At 37.2% G+C, this 22,783-nt stretch overlaps 1 long non-coding RNA gene across 1 annotated transcript; it reads left to right on the top strand.

The window, feature by feature from the left end:
* The first annotated feature begins 10,246 nt into the window (after positions 1-10,246).
* Positions 10,247-13,672, top strand: LOC136218955 (uncharacterized). Its single transcript, XR_010683986.1, has 5 exons — positions 10,247-10,451; positions 10,532-10,692; positions 11,461-11,497; positions 12,420-12,490; positions 12,882-13,672. It is a non-coding gene; the product is annotated as an uncharacterized lncRNA (long non-coding RNA).
* Positions 13,673-22,783: the final 9,111 nt, after the last annotated feature.

Below are 22,783 nucleotides of genomic sequence, written 5' to 3'. Positions count from 1 at the left end.
ATGGCTCTGATACCAATGTTGGAAAAATAGGCTAACGTATAGCAGCGGAAATATAAAATTTTAACCTATTTCCATTAACCCCAAGATCCGTTAATCGTTATTTCATATAAAGAGGGATAGAAGGAAAAACCTTTTGGAGTTCTATCTACCGTTGCAAACGAAGTGCCCACAACTTCAAAAGAGATGGAAACTGTCTACCAATCTGCCCCTACCCGAACGGACCTTCCAGACCTCCGAACGACAATCCCTTCGGTGGAAACATGGAAGAATATGTCTAGAAGCTCCTGTCCAAACATCGCGGCGATCCGACGGTTCAATCTTTGGGAATCCGCGAAATCGTGAACTGACCTGATGTAGGAGTAGCAAAACGAATTTCTCCCTTTTGTTTGTTTTTCTTCTTTCATGAACATAATAAAACAAAACAAGTAAACGATTAGCAATCAACCGATGAATATCAACCAAAATAGATTGCCTCTAATTAATCAACACAAGATCAAGGATAAAGAGAAAGAGATGAAATCAATTGAATCTGTAGGAAGCGGTGGATTATTTCGTCCTCAACAAGGGGTGTCGAAATTCTCTCTCCCGGTTGCACTGTGTATTTCAAAAATTACACTAGGGTGTTTAGCTTGTAGATTTCGAAAATCCTATAAGGGGGGTTATTTATAATCTCTTATATCTAATCCCTAGTTAGATAGAATTAGGTTATTGAAATAAGAATTCAATTCGGAATAGAATTCATAATCATTATCCATTAATATATCTAATATATAAAGGATAATAATAATAACCTTATTGGATAATAATAGGAGTACTATAATCTAATTAAAACTCCTAACTTATTTATCCTTTAATTAATTTAATTCATAATCCTAATCTAATTAGGATTGATAAAATCAAAATAATTATTTATGTATTTACCATACATAAAATCGCCCCCCTCTAGTGAATGGGCCTTATTGGGCTCAGTTGGGCTTCCATCAATTAATTAACATCTGTCTCTCTTTCGGGTTCCAAGTCTTATGTGTGACCCATTAGGTTCTTATTGCTTCTAGCCGTATGCAACTATTAAAATTAATTTTCAAAGAATTATATTTAATTTTTGCATAACGGAATGATGTACAGAGTATGTGATTAGCAAGTCCGTAATCATTCCCCTAGAGCTATAAGAAGACAGGTTGATTCTGTCGTTGACCTTTCAGTATTAGTTACGGTATAATTCGATCCTTTATCAACTACGTCATTGAACTGAATCTTATGACTATGGATAATGTCAAGTCACATATAGCGAGACGTTCGTTTTACTTGTACAGGCCGAGTCAACTCAAATTAGATAGGTTAAGTGAAATCTGTATTTCAAGTCTTAAGCTATCACCTTGTAAGGATTTAGAGTCAAGACTTCCACAAGCGATCCATGGACATATCTCCCATTTATCGGGAGTGATAAATGCTCAATCCAATATATAACGATCCCGCAATTACTTCCTGTGATACCCAACATCTGCTATTCACACCCCAGAGTCATCTCTGTTAAGGATCGTGTTACACCAGAGTCAAAGCGTCACATTCCGTAATCCAGAATACCAATTAACATTCCTTTGAGTCTGAGGATTATTTACACCTATTAATACCAATGAGATGAACATGTGACAAGGATGAATCTACCCATCCTGTTATCTCAAGTCGGGTCCCCAATCCTAATGAACTACTTTTCATCGGATCCATGTAACTGTCCAGATATCTGTATATATGAAGCTTGTGAGATCAGCTTTCTGTCGGACAGAAGACATTGTTTCATGTAAGTCTCAACAATGATATATCAATCCTAAACATATCACTTGACTTTGGGTGGTTTTAAGTTCATTAGTTTATTATAAAGTTTTGTCTCACTTCATGCTTGTATGAACACTTTATAATCACTTTAAAACAAACTTACAGATTTCCTTTTATTAGACTTTATTCAGTGCTTAAAAGGGATTGCCTTTATATAGTTATAAAACATATATCTCATTCAAACAAATGATATAAAGAACACTTCATTTACATTAAGTTTGTATCCTAGAACAATTGTCTATAGGACACTAAACCCCAACAGTTTTATTACCCTCTTTTTAATTATCTTTCTCTCTCAACATACAAAGAATAAAGGGAAGACATATGTGAAAGGAAGGATATAAATTTGTCATTCCTTTTAAAAAAAAAATTATAAGGGATAAAAATATCTTTAATATTTTTTTTTGGTGAACAAGGAGGGTTAAACACCCAGAGCAAAGCAAAAGAAAATTAAATCAGTCTTTCAAAGCTAAGTCCACACACATCGTCTTGTAGGATATCCTGAATCCCTGTAGGAGGCACACCACACTCGTGATGATCTAAGGGGAGTTTCCCTGCGAATCTTGCTATCCAGTCCGCCGCCCGATTACCTTCTCTATATGTGTGTGTAAACCGTAATCTCCAATCTTGATCCCGTAGTTTCTGACATTTTCGAATTATCCGCACAAGTGGGTTGCAGGATGACACCGGTTTCTCCATTAGCTCAAGCGCTGTTTTGGAATCAAGTTCAACGATAACCTGTCGGAGTCCCTTCTTCCAAGCCAATTCTAACCCAAGCATTAGCCCCCATAATTCCGCTAGGAGAGGTGAGCATACGCCTATATTTGCCGCGTATCCGCAGACCCAGCTCCCTTCATGATCTCTGATTAAGCCACCTGCCGTAGCTGCCCCCAGAGAGCCCGTACATGCCCCGTCTGTGTTCAGCTTAGACCAGCTCAGCTCCGGCGGCTTCCATCGGATCCGTACCAATGTTTTATTAATGCCCTGAATCTTCCGCATCGCGAAGGCTGATCCAAACTCTTTTGTCTGTTTTATTAGGAACTCAATTCGGTCCATAGGGGCTGTATTATTATGAAAACAGCAGAATTTCTCCATTTCCATGCCCACCAGAGTACAGTTGTGAACAGGACACTCCAAGGCACCTGAAATCACCGCGTGCTGATAGTAATGTTACCCTTGATCCATTTGGCAAAGGTACACCCAAAGAACCAGTTATGGTATGTTTGTGGCACTAGTTTCTTCCAAACTTTCTTTATTTCCTCACAATCCCTCAACATATGAATTTCCGTCTCTAACGAAGTGCAAACAGCATAGTTCCCATTCGGTGCAAGGTGTCGGGAAAATCGATTGGCGTTGCACATATTTCTTCCATGTAGGGCGATCCAGAGGAAGGTTTAATCTATTCGGGGACTTCTAGCTTCCAGATTATCAGCCATGGCTCATCATTTGGGCTGTTATCTGGCGTTCTTAGCAGCGCGTATGCAAAGGCAACACCGAATAGTCCCGATGATGTTTTGGTCCAGTAATAGCTGTCGGGTTCTTCATTTTCGCCAAAGATGGTTATGTTTGCTAGTGCCAGAAGGCTCGTTGGAGGTAGGAATTGTTCAAATTCTGTCCATTTCCATCCTCTCTCTTGGTCCCAAAGGCTTCTTACTGTGTCATTGCGGGATTGAGGGGGAATTTCTCTAATTGCATGGGTCGCCAATTCTGACGGTCCGCTCTATTTATCAAACCAAAACTTAGTTGATTCTCTATTATTAACGACTCGCCCAACCCCTTCAGCGATGGCCTCGGAGCCTCGTGCAATGTTCGCCAAGTGTAAGAGTAATTCCCTTTGCCTTTAAATTTGTCCATTCTTGTATGATTTTTCCAGTATTTTTCTTTCATTATACTTATCCATGCTTTCTCCTCCTCGGTGAGAACTTGGCAGGCTAGCTTTGCTAGCATTGCAAGATTGAATTCCTGCATTCTTCTAACCCCTAATCCTCCATTCTGTTTAGGTTGACAAACTAAATGCCAGTTTATCAAATGCATATTTCTAGTATCTCTCACATGACCCCATAGGAAGCTCCTGTTAGCTGAGTCTATTCGGTTAGAGATGGCCACGGGTAGCAGGGTAGTTTGCATTGCATAAGAGGGCATAGAGGAGGTGACCGATTTTATCAAGGTGAGTCTCCCAGCTAAAGATAGGCACTTGGCTTTCCACCCCGTTAGTCGAGAGTTAACTCTGTCCAGAATATACCTGTATGTTTCCTTAGTTACCCGCTTATGTATTACAGGCATGCCCAGATACTGACCTAGATCAGCCGTTTCAGTGAAACCAAGTATGCTTATTATCTCCTGCCTGCTCCTGATAGATACATTTTTAGAAAACAGGACTCTGGATTTGGCTAAACGTACTTTTTGACCCGAGGAATCGTAAAACCGATTCAGGATGTTCATGATTAGAGTTGCTTGTTCTCCTGTTGCTTCTGCCATTAAAACAATGTCATCAGCAAAGAACATGTAGGATAATGGTAGTCCATTCCGGGTCAAATAGATTGGCTTCCATTTGTCATCCTGTAGAGCTTCAGTGATAAGATGGCCCAGTCGTTCTAAGCACAAGACAAAGAGGTATGGGGATAGAGGGTCCCCTTGTCTGAGTCCACGGGATGGGCAGAACCCCAGCAATCGCTCCCGGTTCCACAGTCCACACATTTCCTGTGACGCCACACACTGTAAGATGAGTTTGATCCAGTGTTCGTCACAGCCTAGGCTAACCAAAGTATCCTTCAAAAAATCCCAACTAAGACGGTCATAAGCTTTCTCTAAGTCAAACTTGAGGACCATAGCTCCTTTCCTCCCCGTTTTAGTCCTCATTGAGTGCACTGTTTCTTGAAGGAGGATGATATTATTAGAGATTTGTCTTCCTGGTACAAAGCTACTTTGGAATGGGCTGACTAAATGGCTTAGGGCAGGTTTTAGACGGGTCACCAAGCATTTTGAGATGATTTTGTAAAGAACATTGCACAGGCTTATAAGGCAGAATTTTGTAATATTCTCAGGGTTGGGAATCTTGGGTATTATTGAGATCAGGGTACCATTATCATGATTTATATGCTCACCGTGGTTCAGGAATTTTAAGGCGAATTCGCATACCTGGTGACAAATTTTACTCCATTGGCGTTGGTAGAAGAAAGCATGAAAACCATCCGGGCCAGGGGCCTTGAGCGGAGCCATGCTGAACAGTGCCGTTCGGACCTCCATTTCTGAAAAGAGATCATTGAGCTATAGTAATTGCCCCTGCTTCCAAGCTGGAAAGCTAAGGCGGGATTCAAGACGGGGTCGCTGAACTAATTCCTTAGTGTATAGAGATGCAAAATACTCACAAGCCATATTTTTTAGTATTTCCCCATCCCAGATCCAAATGCCTTCTGAATTACGGAGTCCTTCAATTTTATTTCGCTTTCGCCTAATAACAGTTGTTAAATGGAAGAAGGCCGTATTTCTATCTCCTTGAGAAATCCACTGGATTCTGGACTTCTGGTACCAAAGTGTTTCTTCCTGATGCAGAACCTCCTCAAACTCGCACAGTAACTTCTTCTCTAGGTTCAGCAATCCGGTACTGACTCTGTAGTTCAGGGCTTGCTGGACTCCATCCAGGCGGCGTTGAATTCTTCTTTTCCTGTAACTGATACTTCCAAAAACCGTTTGGTTCCAACTTTGAATGTTTGTTCAGAATTCCGCTAGGCTGTCAGAGATAGCGCCATTTTGGTTGCAAGAGGTAGTGAAGAAATTCTGAAAGTCAGGATGGTTCAACCATGGTGCAAGGAATCTGAAAGGTTTATTTGTTGGCGGGGTAGTGTCTGGTCTGATATCCACAAGAATTGGAGAGTGGTCAGACCTTGCACGAGCAAGGTGGCGCACCACAGCCTCAGGGTAAGTAGTTCGCCAATGAGTATCGCAGAGAGCCCTGTCGAGGTGGCAGGCCACTCGGGTGCAAGGAGACGATCCACGGAACCAGGTAAAGGGGGGTCCGACAAATCCAAGGTCGATCAAATTCAAATCATTGATCCAATTCACAAATAAGGCACATTTGTTGAGAATGCTACAGGCTCCCCCCATCTTTTCTGTAGCCGACTTAATACAGTTAAAATCTCCTATGATCATCCACGGATGTTGTATGCTATTTCGAAGGGTGATCATATCCTCCATGAACTGTTTTTTTGAAGCCATGTGGAGTCTAACATAAGTAAAGAACACCTCCATAGTGATTCCATGCATATGTCCCCCCTGCCAAGTGACAAGGGCGTGAAGAAACTGTGCATTTTTAACCACCGGAATAAGAGAGACGCGAGTCTGATGCCAGAACACCCAAATGCCTCTGCTAAAACCATCTGCTTCTATCACATCCACATTTGAAAAGCGGAGCTTGTTGCAGAGAGTTAAGGCAGGAGTACCTGGATTCCTGGGTTCCACAAGAGCAAGGATATTTGGATTCTGACTATTCACAAGGTGACGGAGAGCCCGGTGAAACTCATTACCACCGGCTCCAAAGCAATTCCATGATATAATCTTCATGGTAAAAAGGCAGATTTAGAGAATTTTTAGATAGCTAGACATCCATTACTACCCATCGTTACCATAAGGCTTCCATCGAAATTCACTTTCAGAGGTTGTAAAGGATTTGAAGTCGACCCCTCAGCTCTGCTTCGTTTCAATCTGCTTCCCCCAGTCCCATAGACAAAGTTCTCTTTCCCCGTAGGCGGTTCCACATCTATGCTATTGGCTTCTGGTATTGATTCCAAGCATCCAAAAGAGTTATTAGAGTTCCAAAACGGGTTTGTAGTTTTTCCTTTAGCGGTCTGGTATCGAAATTTTGCTGTACTTTTATCTTGCAAGACCTGGTTTCCCATGTTAGGACTCGTTAGTGAAGTACTCCGCTGTTCAGATTGCCCTTTGTCAGACAGGGGAGGTTCAGTATTAATAATAGTAGCTGGTTGTATATTAGCTTCGGCCTGTTTCTCCTTTTTGTCACCGTCTGTTCCTTTGTTCCGTGGGATATATCTGCGTCGGGGAACCATCATCCATGGCCCATATTCTCCTTCCTCCGCCACATCTTTCTCTAAATTCATCTGTACTATTTCCGTTTCAACATTTCCAGTTTTAGCAGTACCTGGTGTGGGTGGGTTTGCTGTGTGATCAACATTCATGTCGGAGGCATCAATGCTTTCCTGTCGTTTCCCTGCAGCTATGATATTAGGATTATCACAAGAATTCCTAACATGTCCATATTTTCCACAGTTCGTGCAAGCCGTGTGTAATCCCTCGTATTCGACACGATATTGCTCTCCATTCAACTTGAACTACGCGATTAGTGGTTTTGTTAGATCAATCTCTACACAAACCTGGGCAAATCTGCCCCATTGTGCCTGAATTGTTGTTTTATCCACTCTAACAGCCTTACCAAGGGAGTTCCCAATCAACATTAAACATTCCTTAGCATAGTACTGAAATTTGAGTTCGGGAAAGCGGACCCAGACAATTGTCCTGTTAATAATTGCATCCGAGGGTACAAAGTCTTGTGACCAGGTTCTCACTGTGAGGTAATGTCCTTGTACAAGCCATGGGCCATCCCGCACAACATGATCTCTATCCAGGGGGTTGTCAAACTTGACTGCATGAAATCCATATCCCAGGTCTATTATGTCGACTTTCCCTTTAGGTTTCCATAGTTACAAAGCTCGATTCCTTAGGGCAATGTAACCCACATTCCTGCCTAGAACCTTCACAATTAGGGCTTCTTTCCATGGGAGGGACCATTCATCAATGAGCTTTGGTGCGATTGTGATAACAGGTTCCAGGGGGTTAGCAGAAAAATCGATAGTTGCAAGTCCATCTTCCCTTAAATCTTGGATAATTCTCATCTCTGATTCTGGTAGGCCTTGGTTCACGTTTAGCATATCAACATAGGAAGCTCTTGCCGGTCGGTGATTCGGATTACATACCTCAGGTGGCTTTGGAGGCGGTTGCGCATGCGACGGCCAGGGGCGGATTTAGGGGGGGTCAAAGGGGGCATTTGCCCCCCTCCCTTCACACGGGAAAAAAAAATTTTCAAAACGACGTCGTTTTGGTTCCAACCAAAACGACGTCGTTTTGGTTTATGATTTACTTAAAAATCAGAACAACACAGCACTTGCTCCTTCTTCTCCTTATGCGTGCATTCCTTCTTTTCTTTCTTCCTTCCAGTTCCAGAAACGCCGCACGCACAGCTCTTCTTCTCTTCTCTCTCGCGTTTCTACTCGCCGATCTCGACCTGCTCCTCTCTCTCACGCGGCGGCACCAACTCTTCCTCCGTCCAGCAGCGTCGCCTCCTCTCCTATCCGGCCGCCACTGTCTCTCCAAGTTGGATAAGGTTAGTTTAGCTTTTTTTTCCTTTAAATTTAAATTTTAGGTTAAATTAAATGTTAGATTAAATTAATTTTAGGTTAATGGACATTGTGAATTAGTTAGTTTGCTGTTAATTGTTAGTTAGTTTGATAGTTGAAACTTAATTGTTATTCTTAATTTTAGGTTAAAATGGAATGACAAACTTTAGGTTCAAACTTTTCCAATAAACCTTAATTGCATTTCTTTTATATTAAATGGAAATCTCCAATCATATTTAACATTGATTCAATTGTGAATTAGTTAGTTTGTTTTTAATTGTTAGTTAGTGTGATAGCTTGTTCTTAATTTGGAATCCTTAATGGATTGAATTGATTTGTGAATTGATTTGGTATTATTAGTTGAATTGATTTGACATTATTGATTGAATTGATTTAGCATTATTCATTTATGTAGGATAATGGATAAATTTGTGTTTAAAAGAGCACGAAGTTCGGTTGATGAATTACCTAGCAGTAGTAGTCCTAATGCACAAATACTTCTCAATTCAAATCCTAGTGTTGTTGAGTTTAACCCAGATGATGTAATTAGTGAACCCAGATGATATTTTGGATCGTTTTCAAGGTATGACAGATCATAGATGTCAATTGCCACCTCGTAATTATCGTTCTACTCAGCATTAGAAGTTTTTTTTTTAATTTTAAGACATTTTGTATCGAATAGCAATTATGTATTAAAGTATATTTTTTTCAATTAATGTTATTTTGTCTAAAAAAATTTTACATAGAGTTTTGCCCCCCTCCCCCTCCCTCAAATCCTGGATTCGCCACTGGCGAGGGCGAGGGCGAGGGTTGTAGGGGGACGTCGTTATTCATCAGGATTCTTTGAAGCTGGTTAGGTGGATGACCGTTGTTTTTGTGCCGGATTAAATTCTACTAAACAATAAAATATCTTTAATATTTATAATGAGAAATAATTTTTGGTAAGGTGTAAAATACGATTAATATTTACAATTATGCAATTTTATCTATAATGTTGGTAAGTTTAGAGGTGTTAAAATTGGTAAATGGGTTGATCCAACCCATTTAATAAAGAAAAATTTACACAAAAATTCAAATTTGAAAAATTATTTACGACTATATCAAGTACTAATTTAAATAATATCAAACTAGAAAAATCATTGTTTTTCATATATTTTAAAAACTATGTTGTATGAATTAGGGGTCTACGATATATTTTTTACGATTTAGAATTTATGAATTGAGGTCTAAAATAAATTAATTAAGGCATAAAATCATACTTTATTTGTAATATATGATATATTGAGAATTAAGTTTTGTAATATGATTTAATTGTAATTTTATATTCATATATGATTTTCCTGTAAAAAGCCCTTTAATAAATGGGTTGACCCATCTCATTTGATAAATGAGTTAACTCAACCCAACCCATTTAGTAGATGGGTTGAGACAACCCATTTATATATAGGATAACATGACCCAACTCATTTTTAAAGGGAAATTTACATAGAAGTTCATTTTGAAAAACTATCTACAATTATATCAAGTCATGGTTTTGAATTATGTCAACTTAATAAAATCATTACTTTTAATTCATTTTAAGAATTGTAGTTTATGAATTAAGGGTCTAAGATATATTGTTTATGATTTATGATTTATGAATTAAAGCTTAGAATTTTTAAATTAGAATGTAAAAACATATTTCATTTGTTATATATAGAAAAGAATGACATATTCAGAATTAAGTTTGCTAACTGATTTAGTTGTAATTTTTATTGTTAATTATAATATTTATGTAGGAAGCCCATTTTTAAATGAGTTACATGGGTTGAGTGATTTAACTCAATTAATAAAATCTAATTAAAAATTGAAAAAAATAAAAAATACGGAAAAAACTTTGTAATTCCAATGGAATTTCAAAATCTATATCTATATATATATATACTAAATCTGTAGATCCTATTTCTGATGTGTCGTATTCTAAAACATTCCCTGCTGAAGTGTCAATTTTCTAAACACTCCCATTCTCGCTTTTAACACGACCTTCGAACAGTTTTATATTTCTTGGTTGAAATTTCTCTTACCGTTTCTCTCCCACTTCTTCAATTTCAATCATCGCTCAACTTCTTATTCCTGTAATCTATCTCTATCAACTGCTCTCTACCTGAATATTCTATCGGGAGAAAATTCGAGATGGTAATTTCGCATTCGACTGGACCGCGTCCACCTCAGGTTCCACTATCTTCTGATCGAGATGCTAATTTCACCGTCGAATTCAAAGTTTCTTATTTTTATATAAACGCATTTGGCAGAGACCGGATAAAATTGTTCCAAAGTGGAAACTCTTAGAAACTCAATGCGCAGTTTGGCAGAGACTGGATAAATTGCTCCAAAGTGGTAGATGCATTCTCACTTTCCTCAGCCATTCTCAGTTTTGATTATACTCTTCAGTTGTTGTGATGTATGATTTTAGGTAACCTATTTTCGCCACACTTCTCTCTCAATTTTTACAATTTTGGTTCATACAGGTAGTGTCTTGAAATGTTCAATTAGGGCTTTTTGGGTGCTATTATAGTCTCTTTTGTTCCCAAATTATGTATCTGTAGAGTATTATTGGTTATTTTATTAATATGATCAAACCATTGTTATAACTTTTTGCATGTTAATTTGCTTGATAGACACAATTCTGGGTTTTAGTGAGAAAATCCTCATGACAGAGGCTGGATAAAATTTAATCACATTCACTTTTGGTGTCACATACTGTTAGAAGAGGGAGCAATTGAGTATTTGAGATTTTCATGTTGTTAAATGCTGTTTGGGAAAACATACAGTGTAAATTAGAGGGGAGGATGGAGACATTAAGGTTGCTCTCTATTTGCTTTTGGGTAAGGCTGCATTTGAACTAGAGGGTGGTGGAAACCATGGTTTTGGCAGTTTGGATTTCCCTAGCTGTTGAGTTTTTTAAGAATGATCATGCCTCCTATTTTTTTTTCTTAGTGTATAAATATGTACTGCATCATTCTCAGTTGCAAACTCAAGCAACTGTGTTATATAAATATCTACTTTTTTTTTTTTTAATTTGGATTTGTTATGGATGGTGGGTGGAATTTCAAGAGCAACTTAATTGACCTCTCATAGTACATATATACACATAATTGAATATAAGTTTTAAATTAAAGCTTAGAATTCATAAATATGTTTTAAATCAATTTGAAAGTTTTTTTTTTGTTTTTTTTTCTAGCAATTCAACTTCAACTCAAGATTTTCCAACTATGCAGGTAATCATCTTCCTCTTTGAAATTTTATATCTTTTGTGTGCAAATAAATCAGCCCTAATCCCATGTGATAAAGCTAAAGGCTATGGAGGAAGAAAGACAAGTAGAAAATATTAGGATTTAGAGTATGCAATTTAATCTTCTTGCAAACTATTTCTGGTTTTCTTTATCTTTTCCAGATAATTTTTAAATAAATTACCTTTATAGACATTGTCATGGCAGCCTTATATGCTCAAAAAATATTCATAGTCATTAGAAGTTACATGTTTCCCCTTTTCATGTTCTTTTTTGTTTACCCTATAGATTTTCTTTTGAAATTTAATTTCATCGGTTATCCAAAGGCTACAACCCTGGTATTACCTGAGCATCCTGATGTAAATTCAAGTTTGATTTGATTTGTTTCTTTTAGTGAATTTTTTACCCTTACTATCTGTCTTTCTGGGTCTCTGTAAACATTTGAATTCTTCCAAGTTTATTATTTTGTCTGGGTTGATATTGAGAATGATTGGAGTTGTTTAACGAGTTAATTGAAAAAATTGTTCATTCCCTTGATATACGGACTGTTTCAAATTTTCTTAATGTGAAAAGATAAAAAAAATTCCTGGGTTGTTTACGGAGTTGTGGATTGTTTTTTGGGGCTTTAAACATGTAGATTTTAAAGTGCAAATTTCATGAATCGATTTTGTGCAAATGAAGAATTATGATACTATGAAATGTGATTGAATGTTAATGATGCTTGTGGAATTCGGTTGCATTTGAACAGAGTGATGGACTGTTATCGTTTCTTTCCCTTTTATCAATTTCTTCTTCTCCGTTTTCAAGTTTGATTTGATTTGTTTCTTTTAATGAATTTTTGACACTTACTATCTGTGTATCAAGCTCTTCGCCATTAATGAATTCGTTAAGACTCTGATCTTGATTGCAGACGGTTTCTATAAGGCTTCCAATTGCAAAAACGGGCAGTTCCATTTATTTTCGTCTTCTCCTTGATTTTTGGTAAATATATTTCACCTATATCCTCTCTATGTGAGTTGTTTCTTTAACATGGCATTATTGTACTTCCAATCTGGTCCAACCATGGTGTTTATGATTGCATAAATGCAGTTGCCATTAAATAATTATATCTTTTTTATGTTACGAGTTATTTTTCATGGTTCACTTTATTTTTACTCCGTTTTACATTTGTTTCAAGTCTTTATTTCTTATGTATTTGTGATTGTTTGTGTAAATTGATTTTTACTCGGGTCTTGCATTTGTTTCAAGTCTTCAGAATTCAAGTATTTTTTGGCATTTTCACTATGGTTTTGCAAAATGAACCTCATCTTTGTGCTCAAAGTTTTTGGCAGGTTTTAAATTCCTGCTCACTTTGCAATCTTCCCATGTGCAGGTGTTATGGAAGAGACATATACCTATTCTCCCAATTGTAAGTAATTAATACAGACTTAGTTTATGAATTTTGGATGTGAAATCATTTCCTTGAAGTAGTTTAGACTCATTACACACTCTGTATGGATGGATGTTTGAACCTTTTCTGATTATTCTTATTATACATTGACTGGAATGGCCTTCGTAATATGCTAGATGTGGCAGGGATGTTGAATTTGGATATAAACCATGTTAACTGTATAATGAATATGGGATTAGTTTCTATCTATGATATATTTTGTTTACTGTGCTCTGCTATTTGATAACTACATGATATTTGGTGGATTCACATGTATTCTTTCTTTGTGAGAATTCTATATTTAGGCACTCCGCTTCATGTTTCAACGAGGAATATCATTATCTTTGGCATGTCTCTTGAAGTTGCAGACAATGAAATTCATAGCATTCCATGGGCGTCAGGAATTCTTGAAATGGTACAGTCACAAAGGTCATAACTTTATGGGGTCAATGACCTCTCTAGCGGGTGGTGAAGGAGAATTATTTGAATCCAACCTCAACATAGGAGTGTTTGTGTTTCCGATTTCCTCCTGGATTCCATGCTACTGGTCTAGACACTCTAGCAGCTCTGGTTTCGGTACTCAAATACTTAAAGAATACCTTTTAAGTTTTTTTGGGTTCAATTCTTCCAAGTTCTATCACCGTACTTGGGAATCATCATGACTTAGTCAACAAGGACTAAGGACCATCTCATGTGTGTTGTTAATGTTAATGTGATATTCAATTTTCTTTTAATACTGTCTTTGTATAAATTAGAGGGCGAGCCTTGGCGCAACGGTAAAACGTTGTTGTCGTGTGACCAGAGGTCACGGGTTCGAGTCTTAGGAGCGGCCTCTTGCCAATTAAATTGGCAAGGGAAGGCTTGCCCCCAATACACCCTTGTGGTGGGACCCCTCCCCGGACCCTCGCTCAGCGGGGACGCGTAATGCGACCGGGCCGCCCTTTTTTTACTGTCTTTGTATAAATTATGTAAAGTACATAAGTTTATCAAGTTGTAATGTTCCAAGTTGTAATGTTCCAAGCTCTTAAACAGTATCACTTATGTTTCTTGAGAATAAAGAGAAAATATAAAAAGTTTAGGATATCATTAAAAAAGAAAATATAATTACAGAGAAAGTTTGCAATATTATTAAAAAAGAAAATATAATTGTTGAGAAATTTTATTATATTATTAAAAAATAAAATATAATGATTAGTCTGTTAATGTATTAATATAAGCTTTTAAGCTAATCAAATTAAACTTGGGATGACCTTCTTATAATGTATTATGAGGTTTTATAATGTCCATAGTTCTGCAAGGACAATTATTTATTTTATGGTGAAAATTTTATGATTATACTAAATTAGAGATTAACTCTAAAGTTTAATATTATTTGATGTTATTCTTAAAAAAAAAAATTGTTTGGTAATTATAGATTAACTGTAACACATAAACCTTATAATATAAAATTTTAGATTTAAATTTAGAGCTAAAGTATATAGATCTAACAAGTTAAGACAATATTACTTTAAGTATTTAAATAATTTAACTCAAATTAAAGGCATGTTCGGTTTGATTGAAAGATAGTTTGAACTAGAACTTAAAAAAAAGCTACAAAAATGAGAATTAAATGGGCTATAAATCTGCAAAAAAAAAAAAAAAAAGTATAAAAAAGTTTTGTAGAATATTGAAAATATGCTTTCATGTTTTAACCATGGCAATTGTACGTGTAGTTTCTAAAGTTAAAAGAAAAAATTGACTTGAATTTTTTTATTTTGTAAAACAACAAAACAATACACATAATTATACTCAAAATATACTAAGAAATTTTTAATAAAATAGAGTAAATTACGTTATTAATTTTTTTTATTTAATTTAATTTACCAATAGTGTATATATATGTTTCACAACTAATGAATGGAACAATAATTTCATATAAATTACAAAAAGCAGCTTTTTCCTAAAATTTGTCATTAATTTATTACTACATTTTTTTTTAATTTCAGTTTCTTATTTTTAATGAAAAATTACTACAATGCAATCAATATATGATATTACTGTATAATGTAAAAAAAGTCCGTGCAAAGCACGGGTCTACAACTAGTTTTAGTTTCTAAAATTCTAGATTCTAAAATTTTAAAAAATTTTGGAATTCCAATATTTTTTGGAATTCTAGAAATCAGGAATTTCAGATTCTAGAATTTTGGAATTCTAAGATTCTAAAAAATATTGAAATTCTAGAATTTTGGAATTCCATAAAATATAGATTCTAGAATTTCAGAATTTCAAATTCTAGAATTAAAGATTACTAATATTTTTAAATCCGGCGAAATATTTAAATTTTTTTTGTCCAACTCTTACAAACTATAGTATATTTAAAAAAAAATTCACATCTAATTATATATTTGTGATCTGTTACTAATTAGTAATAAAATGATGCACATACGAAATATAAGTAACAAGATTCATGATCGAAAAGATAATTTGATAAATTATTTGTCCACCTTTTGCTAAACTTGTAATACAATTGCTCATTAATGCCAACTTGCACAAGTTTGGCTAGACCCATGTTTTGGAAGTATATCTATCTGTATTTGTCTAATTTAAGGGATGGTCAAATTTTCCGTATGTGAATGTGCTAATTGCATCATAATTCCCATTTCTTCAAGGCAAACTACCCTAGATTACGTGTAGCATAGTTAATTGTGAAGGTGACACAATAAAGGGAATTTTTATATATGGGATTGCAAAATTGGCACGTGTGTCTTTTAATTTATATATTTGTAAATTGTACTACATCCATCCATCACATCACATCGATGATCCTATCCTAGTTATAATATCTCAAAACAAAACATATATGTTGAATTTACATCAAGTTACCAAATTTTTTCAAACAAATTTATGAATTGGTGGTCATATCAGCACAATGTTTTTTGTGGTTTAAATGATTCAAGTTGTAAGTCCCATGTTATGTTCCAACCTAAAGGAGTTTGAAAATTTTAGAGATTACAATTACGTAAAGCTTACAATTATTGAAAATGAAACTTTCCGATCCATTATAATAAATGACTTCCTCCCCCCTTGTAATCAACTCAACCAGGACAAACCAAAATGTATGCAATAATATCAGGCGAAATATTTGAACAATTGGGAGATGTGCCCTCTAGAATAGAGGATATTATATCATTCTACATACAATTAAAAGGTTCATTCAAACTAATTAAGACTGGTTTAACTAGTTTTTTTGGAATAAAAGGTTGGGACGCGATTGAGGGTACCAGACATCCCAACTAGGTTGGCATCTCCAGAAAACCTCAACCAACCCGAATATTATTAATAAAAAATGAAAGAATTACAAAGAATGAATTAAAGAAAACGAACATGTGCTACATTACATAAATCATCAAAAATAAAGGATTTGCAAAAATGAGGAGCAGAATGCCACCAAATTATACTCGAAGAGGCCTTTCCGAAGTTTGCTAAACTGTCAGCTGTCTGGTTGCCTTGTAAATATGAGAGATCTTACAATTCATAGACGAACAGTGCTCAAGACATTTCAACCAGTCTTGTCGTATTATGCACAGGACATCCTTTGACCTACTGTGAAGCATCATTACCGCATAAGTAGAATCAGACTCAATCCAAAGATTATACCTTTCTCTCTCCCAAGCAGTTTCAATTGCGAAAATGAATGCTTTTAATTCCGCAATGTGAGCAAACAAATTAGGAATATTGATTGAAAAACAACCCTTCATAAAACCTCTACTGTTACGAAAAACACCCACTACACCGGCCATTCCTGGCGCACCAGAAGCTGCACCATCGGTGTTCGCTTTGATCCACCCTACAGGCGGCGACATCCATATGAGAAAAGCATAATTCGGTTTCGGTGGAGCTCAGATACGATTTCCAGAAACCGATTCGAACTCTTTGATGTTGTAAAAAAGTTTATTTCGCAAAATTTGGATTGAAGGGAGCTCTTCCTAAAAAATGGCTCGATTCCTGATGTACCAGATATACCATACACAAGTTACAATAGCTTCACGCCACAAATTCCGGAACTGCCTTTGAACTCGCAATACTTTAAGCTGATCGAAGAGATCTGGGAAACCGGCAGCGGGCGTAACCGATCATGCAAATAAATCACAAATGTACCTCCACAAGCTGCGCGCTATGATGCATGTGATGAATAAGTGGTCCAACGACTCACTCTGACTTTTGCAAAGCTCACAGCGCGAGCCAAAGTAAAACCCCGCAATTGTAGTGACACCTGCATTGATAATTTTCTATGGATTAACAGCCAACAGGTAACAGATCTTCTTGGTGGAATGGTCGAGCTCCAAATAAAACGACACCACGAAACAGTGTCCGTCGGACAGAGATAATCGTAAAAGGATCTCGCCGTAAGAATACCCGAATCAGAGTTAGTCCAGATGCAAACATCTTCATAATCACATCCCTTAGTAACGCTTTGGATATTCTGTTGCATGTTTTCGGGCAAGTGCTGAATGTTATCCTATAAATCATCAATTATGAAATTCTGAACCGGGTCGTACAACAATTTTTTATTACGAAGAGGAATAGCAAGCTAATCAGCCATAGACGGAGAGATCCACGCATCCGTCCAAAAGTTTAAGTCCTAATTATCCCCAATCCACCATATTACATCCTCCCTAATTTTCTCATAAATCGGTCTAGAGGAGACCCAAATTGAGGAATTAGAAATATACCTCTTAGACAACCCTGAAGGAACAAGAAACCGCGAACGAAGAAGCGTGGGAATGAACTGCTTCCCTTGAATTAAATCCCAACTGAATTTACCGATAAGAGCAGAATTAAAAATACTGAGATTTTTGATGCTAAGCCCGCCACAATCGAGTTGCTTACAACAAATAGACCAAGATACTGAGACTAATTTTCGTGTATCCCTGTTTCCAGTCCAGAGAAAGTTCCTGAGAGCTTTGTTAATTTTAGAAATCAGAGCCGTCGGCCACCTGTAGAGCAAAAAAAGAATGAATTAACATACCTATCAGAGCAGATTTAACCAGAGTTAGACGGGCAACCATAGATAGAGATTGTCTTTTCCACAGATTGAATTTTGCAAGGAATCGATCAGCTAGAGGTTGCAGAAATCGGGATTTTGGAGCTCCCTGAAATAGAGGCACACCAAGGTAATTGAAAGGAAGACTTGCAATCCGAATCGCCAAGACCCCAGCCAGCCTTATACGACGGTTAGTAGAGATAGAGTTCCCAAAGAAGGCATCTGATTTTTCCCAGTTTAGAGCTTGCACAGAAATGGCGGTATAAAAATTAAACAATTCATGAACACATCTCATGTTACGCAACGAAGCCCTTCCAAAAAGAAGCATATCATCAGCATATAGCAGATGTGTGGGAAAATTGGCTTGGTTAGAGTAAACCATCAACTTAAACTTTCCATCTCTCTCCAACTTAGCAAGCCATCTACTAAAAAAATCCTCAGCGATGCCAAATAAAATTGGTGAAAGCGGATCACCCTGACGGACTCCACATGAACACCCAAAAAAACCATTGATGTTGCCTCATAATATAATTGAAATACGAGCTGATCGGAGAATTTCCAAAATCCAATTTCTGAACTGCAGAGAAAATCCAAAAGCTTCAAGAATAGATAGAAGGAAGTTCCAGTTAAGCGTATCAAAGGCTTTTCTGATGTCAATCTTTAGTGCCATATTACCACCAAAACATTTTTTCCTCAACATATTCACACCTTCAGAAGCAGCTGCAATACAGTGGTGAATACTTCTGCCCCGAATGAACCCGAATTGATTATCTGAGACAATGTTCGCAGCAACAGACGCAAGCCTATCAGCAAGAATTTTAGAGATAATTTTATAACTAAAATTCCCCATTACAATCGGTCTAAATTGACCAATTTCAGTGGCCCATGCTGATTTTGGAAGCAAAGCCATGATAGTGGAGTTCATGCCTGGTAACATATAACCCGAAGTGAAGAAACTCTGAACCATACTACAGACGTCCGGACCAATGACATCCCAAAAGCACTGATATAATGTACCCCAAATCCATCTGGACCAGGCGTACTATCACGATTGAGAAGGAAAACCGCAACTTTAATTTCCTCTCTAGAAGGTTATCGAGTAAGACTCTCGTTATCCGCATCCGAGATGCTGGCAGGGACTACTTCAGAGATGGCGTTAAAATCAATGTCAAGCTTGCTACCGGTGAATAAAGAGGAGTAGTAATCAATCACATGCAGGGAAATAGTTTCCTTATCACTAGTAAGAGTCCCATTAATTGAGAGAACTTGCATATTAGCTTGAACCTTTTTAATTTTTACACATCTATGAAAAAACTAGAGTTGCGGTCACCCGCTTCTAGCCACTTTACCCGACTTTTTTCCCGAAGCAGCAACTCTTGCCTATACAATTGGAGGTCTGAGTCACGATGAACTTCAACTTCAAGAGCACAACTTACTTCATTCAGTCCTTGCTCCGAAATACTACTCTGAATCCTCTTTAGATTTGCTTTAGCAGAGTCAATGTTAACCTCAACCCATCCAAACACATTTTTATTCCAAACACACAGTTTCTGACGCAAGGTTTTCAACTTGTAGCAAAACAATTGCGCAGGGGGAAGAGAAACGTGCAAGCTACGCCAATGATCAGAAATCACATCCCGAAGAGACTCATGCGTGGTCCATATAGAGAGAAATTTGAACCAACATTTTCTGATCATACCTGTTGAACAAGTGAACAGTAACGGGCTGTGATCCGAGTGATGGCGCGGAAGCACCAAGTAGCTGAACCTGTCCCAAGAATCTATAAAATCTTCGTTTACCAAAACCCTGTCAATCTTACTTTCAACATGTTCTGATCTGAGCCTTCCGTTTGTCCAAGTGTATTGCATACTAGTAGTTTCAACGTCAATCAGTTCATTATCGTTAATGAACCCGCGAAAATCAGCACAAGAACCTGCAGAGGGACTCCGTCCCATTTTCTCATGAGCACCAGTGATTGCATTGAAATCACCAATCACAATCCTTTTGCTTCCGTTTAATGCATGCAGAGACTCTCAAAGCAGACGTCGAGTCCCTGAAGAGGTACTGGCATAAACAAAAGAAAGTTGAGAAAAATCCCCATTCGAACCAAATTGTATGGTGATATGTTGGTCATGAATCATAGTAATGCTACATAAATTAATACACCCAATTCTACAAAACAACCATATCGAATCAGAAGCATTGCCAACGATAAATTGTAAACCCATGGAGCTCCAAAAGAAGGAAGGGACCCGATCAAAGGGAACCATAGCTTCAGAAATACAAACCAAATCAGGACGATTAACATTACAGATGAGCTTCATAGCTCGTTGAGTACCATGGTTGTTGATCCCCCTGCAATTCCAATATAATATTATCATGAGTAACGGATATGTGGTCGACTCCGCCTCTTCGAGCGGGTGTAAATCACCACACTAGTAGATTTCCCCTTAAACTTATTTTTAACAGTAGTCCACTCAGTGTCCATAGCTTTAGATACTCCAGAGATTGCAACCTCTTGTTTATTTCATGCTTGCCAAAGCTGTTGAGCCCAATTAGAAGATTCAGAAAGCATGTTGATAGGCTTTGGTATCGCAATCGGCACCTTATGATGCCCTGTCCATCATTAGCAGAAGCCGAGCGGCTACCATCTTCACTGTAATCCCCCAGGGTCTTGAATCTCCCCTTGTCCCCTTATCTGTTGGTTCCTGAGTGGCTGAATGATGCAATACCATTTGCATTGGGTTTTCAACTTCAGCTATCACAACTTCCGCTGCCTCAACTTCACCTGTCTCGACTACCCTGTTAGCTTCCATATTAACTGTCAGTCCCTATTGGATGTGTTCGTGGTTATCTCCTATGTGTTGCTTGTCTTTTTGAACCTGCTGTTTTTGCTCCCTGACACTGTTACGCCTACACTGCGCAGTTGTATGTCCAATTGAATAACAAGTTGCACATAGCGGCGGAAGATGCTCGTATTCCAAGTAAACCCACTGTTTGTGACTATCAGTATCCACCCTCAGTTTCGATTGAATGTCCCGAGAGAGATCCACGCCAATTAGAACCCTAGCATAATGCCCGAACTCCCCATTGACAGTGTTATTATCAAATCGAATAGGAACACCAACCACACGGGCAATACTAGCAATAATTCGAGAACCCCAAAATTCCCAAGGCAAATTATAAAAACGTACCCGTACTTGAGTAGATGTGGATTTATGTGAGTCAGGATTGAAGCCTGGGGTCCAGGGCGTGAACCTCATAATACTAGGTTTAAGTGGGATAGCACCAAGTCCCCAAATTGGTTGCAGCGCCTCCGCATCAGGCATTATTATTTGATAAAACCCCATACCCAAAGAGATTAAATTCCAGTTCATAGATCGTTTCCATACCTGATTTAAGCGTTGTTTGAGCTTCGAGTACTTCCATGGCCTATCTCCCTTATTTAGCGAAATACGCCCAATGATAGAATGCTGAAAGGATTTAACCCTCTCCTCATAATGGACTGCTGTATTTTGATTGCTTTGAATCCGCCTTCCTCAGAAACCACAGGCTACGATGGAGTCGGAATATTGGTCGGAGCAATCGACTTTCTGAACACCGCAACAAACAAAGGCTGCGCGACATGGGTTGTTGAATTGTGAATTTCTTTAGCAGCTCGCCGATTGAAGCGACTGAAGGAATCTCGATCAAATAGATGGGCTATGGCAAAGGATGCATCGATAGTCATGGAGGATAAGGAGGAATCCACGGCGGAGATGGAGCAGCAAGGCGGTGGCGGCTAGGTCATCGCCTTCTCCATATCATTTAACTGACTGGTTTAACTAGTTAAATGCCTCAATTCACTTAAACTATATATCTTTTAGTTTACATATAAAATTTCAATTGTGAAATAATCCATTTAAAAAGTGTTTCACAAGTCTCGAACCGAATAACTAGATAAACTAAAAAAAGTCCATTTAAAAATTTATAAAAAATAAAAATACATTTTGTTATTTGATCAATTTGCAAAAACAGTCTCGTGGTTTAAAAGTTTATAAATAGTTATTTGTATTTTGTGCAATTTGCAAACTCAGAGATTTCATCAAACGCATTTGGAACAATTAAGAAAAATAACTTTGCAAATTACCTCATATATTAAGTTTGACTTTGCAAATTAACTAAACCATAACTACTGTTTACCCGGAAAATTGAGTCATATATTTTTTTAACAGTAAGCCTCAAAAACCTCAAACCTCTGTGTTAATATTAACTATTAATTCATGATTAATAAGTCATGTGTGAAAACTTGATTTTTAATAGTGTGGAAAAACATACTATTTTGGTAAAACATGCTTTTGTAATAGTTGGACAACAAAGAGTTTTGTGATTCTATTAATCCTTTAAAATCTATTAATAAACATGTAATCTTTGAGTTAAATCATCATTGGGAGTAAAGAAATTAGAGCGTTTGGGAAACATTTGATGTAGAATTTCTAACAAAATTCTTGGATTTGTGAGTTTCCACAGTTTTTCTTGTAAATTATTTTTGGTTGCTCCTATTGATGCTTTAGATATAATTGGAATCGCGGGTGCATCATAGACTTCCTGGAAGCCACCGAAATGGATCAGTCTTTCTTTGTTTTTTATCTTCATCATCTGCCTCATAGATACTTGATGGGATATGATGATCAACTCGTGCATTTGTTTAAGTACCAACTTTATCAATTTGTATCTCAGGTACAAATGTATCTCCAGCATCATCATGCTCGCGTTATAAGTACCCTATATAGCTCTAACATCACCATGCTCGGCGTTATAAGTACCCCATACATCTTCATGT

The sequence above is a fragment of the Euphorbia lathyris genome, chromosome 2, assembly GCF_963576675.1.
Source record: "Euphorbia lathyris chromosome 2, ddEupLath1.1, whole genome shotgun sequence".
Lineage (NCBI taxonomy): Eukaryota > Viridiplantae > Streptophyta > Magnoliopsida > Malpighiales > Euphorbiaceae > Euphorbia > Euphorbia lathyris.
The sequence above is the reverse complement of the archived record's forward strand: the minus strand, read 5'-3'. Positions and strand labels throughout refer to the sequence as shown.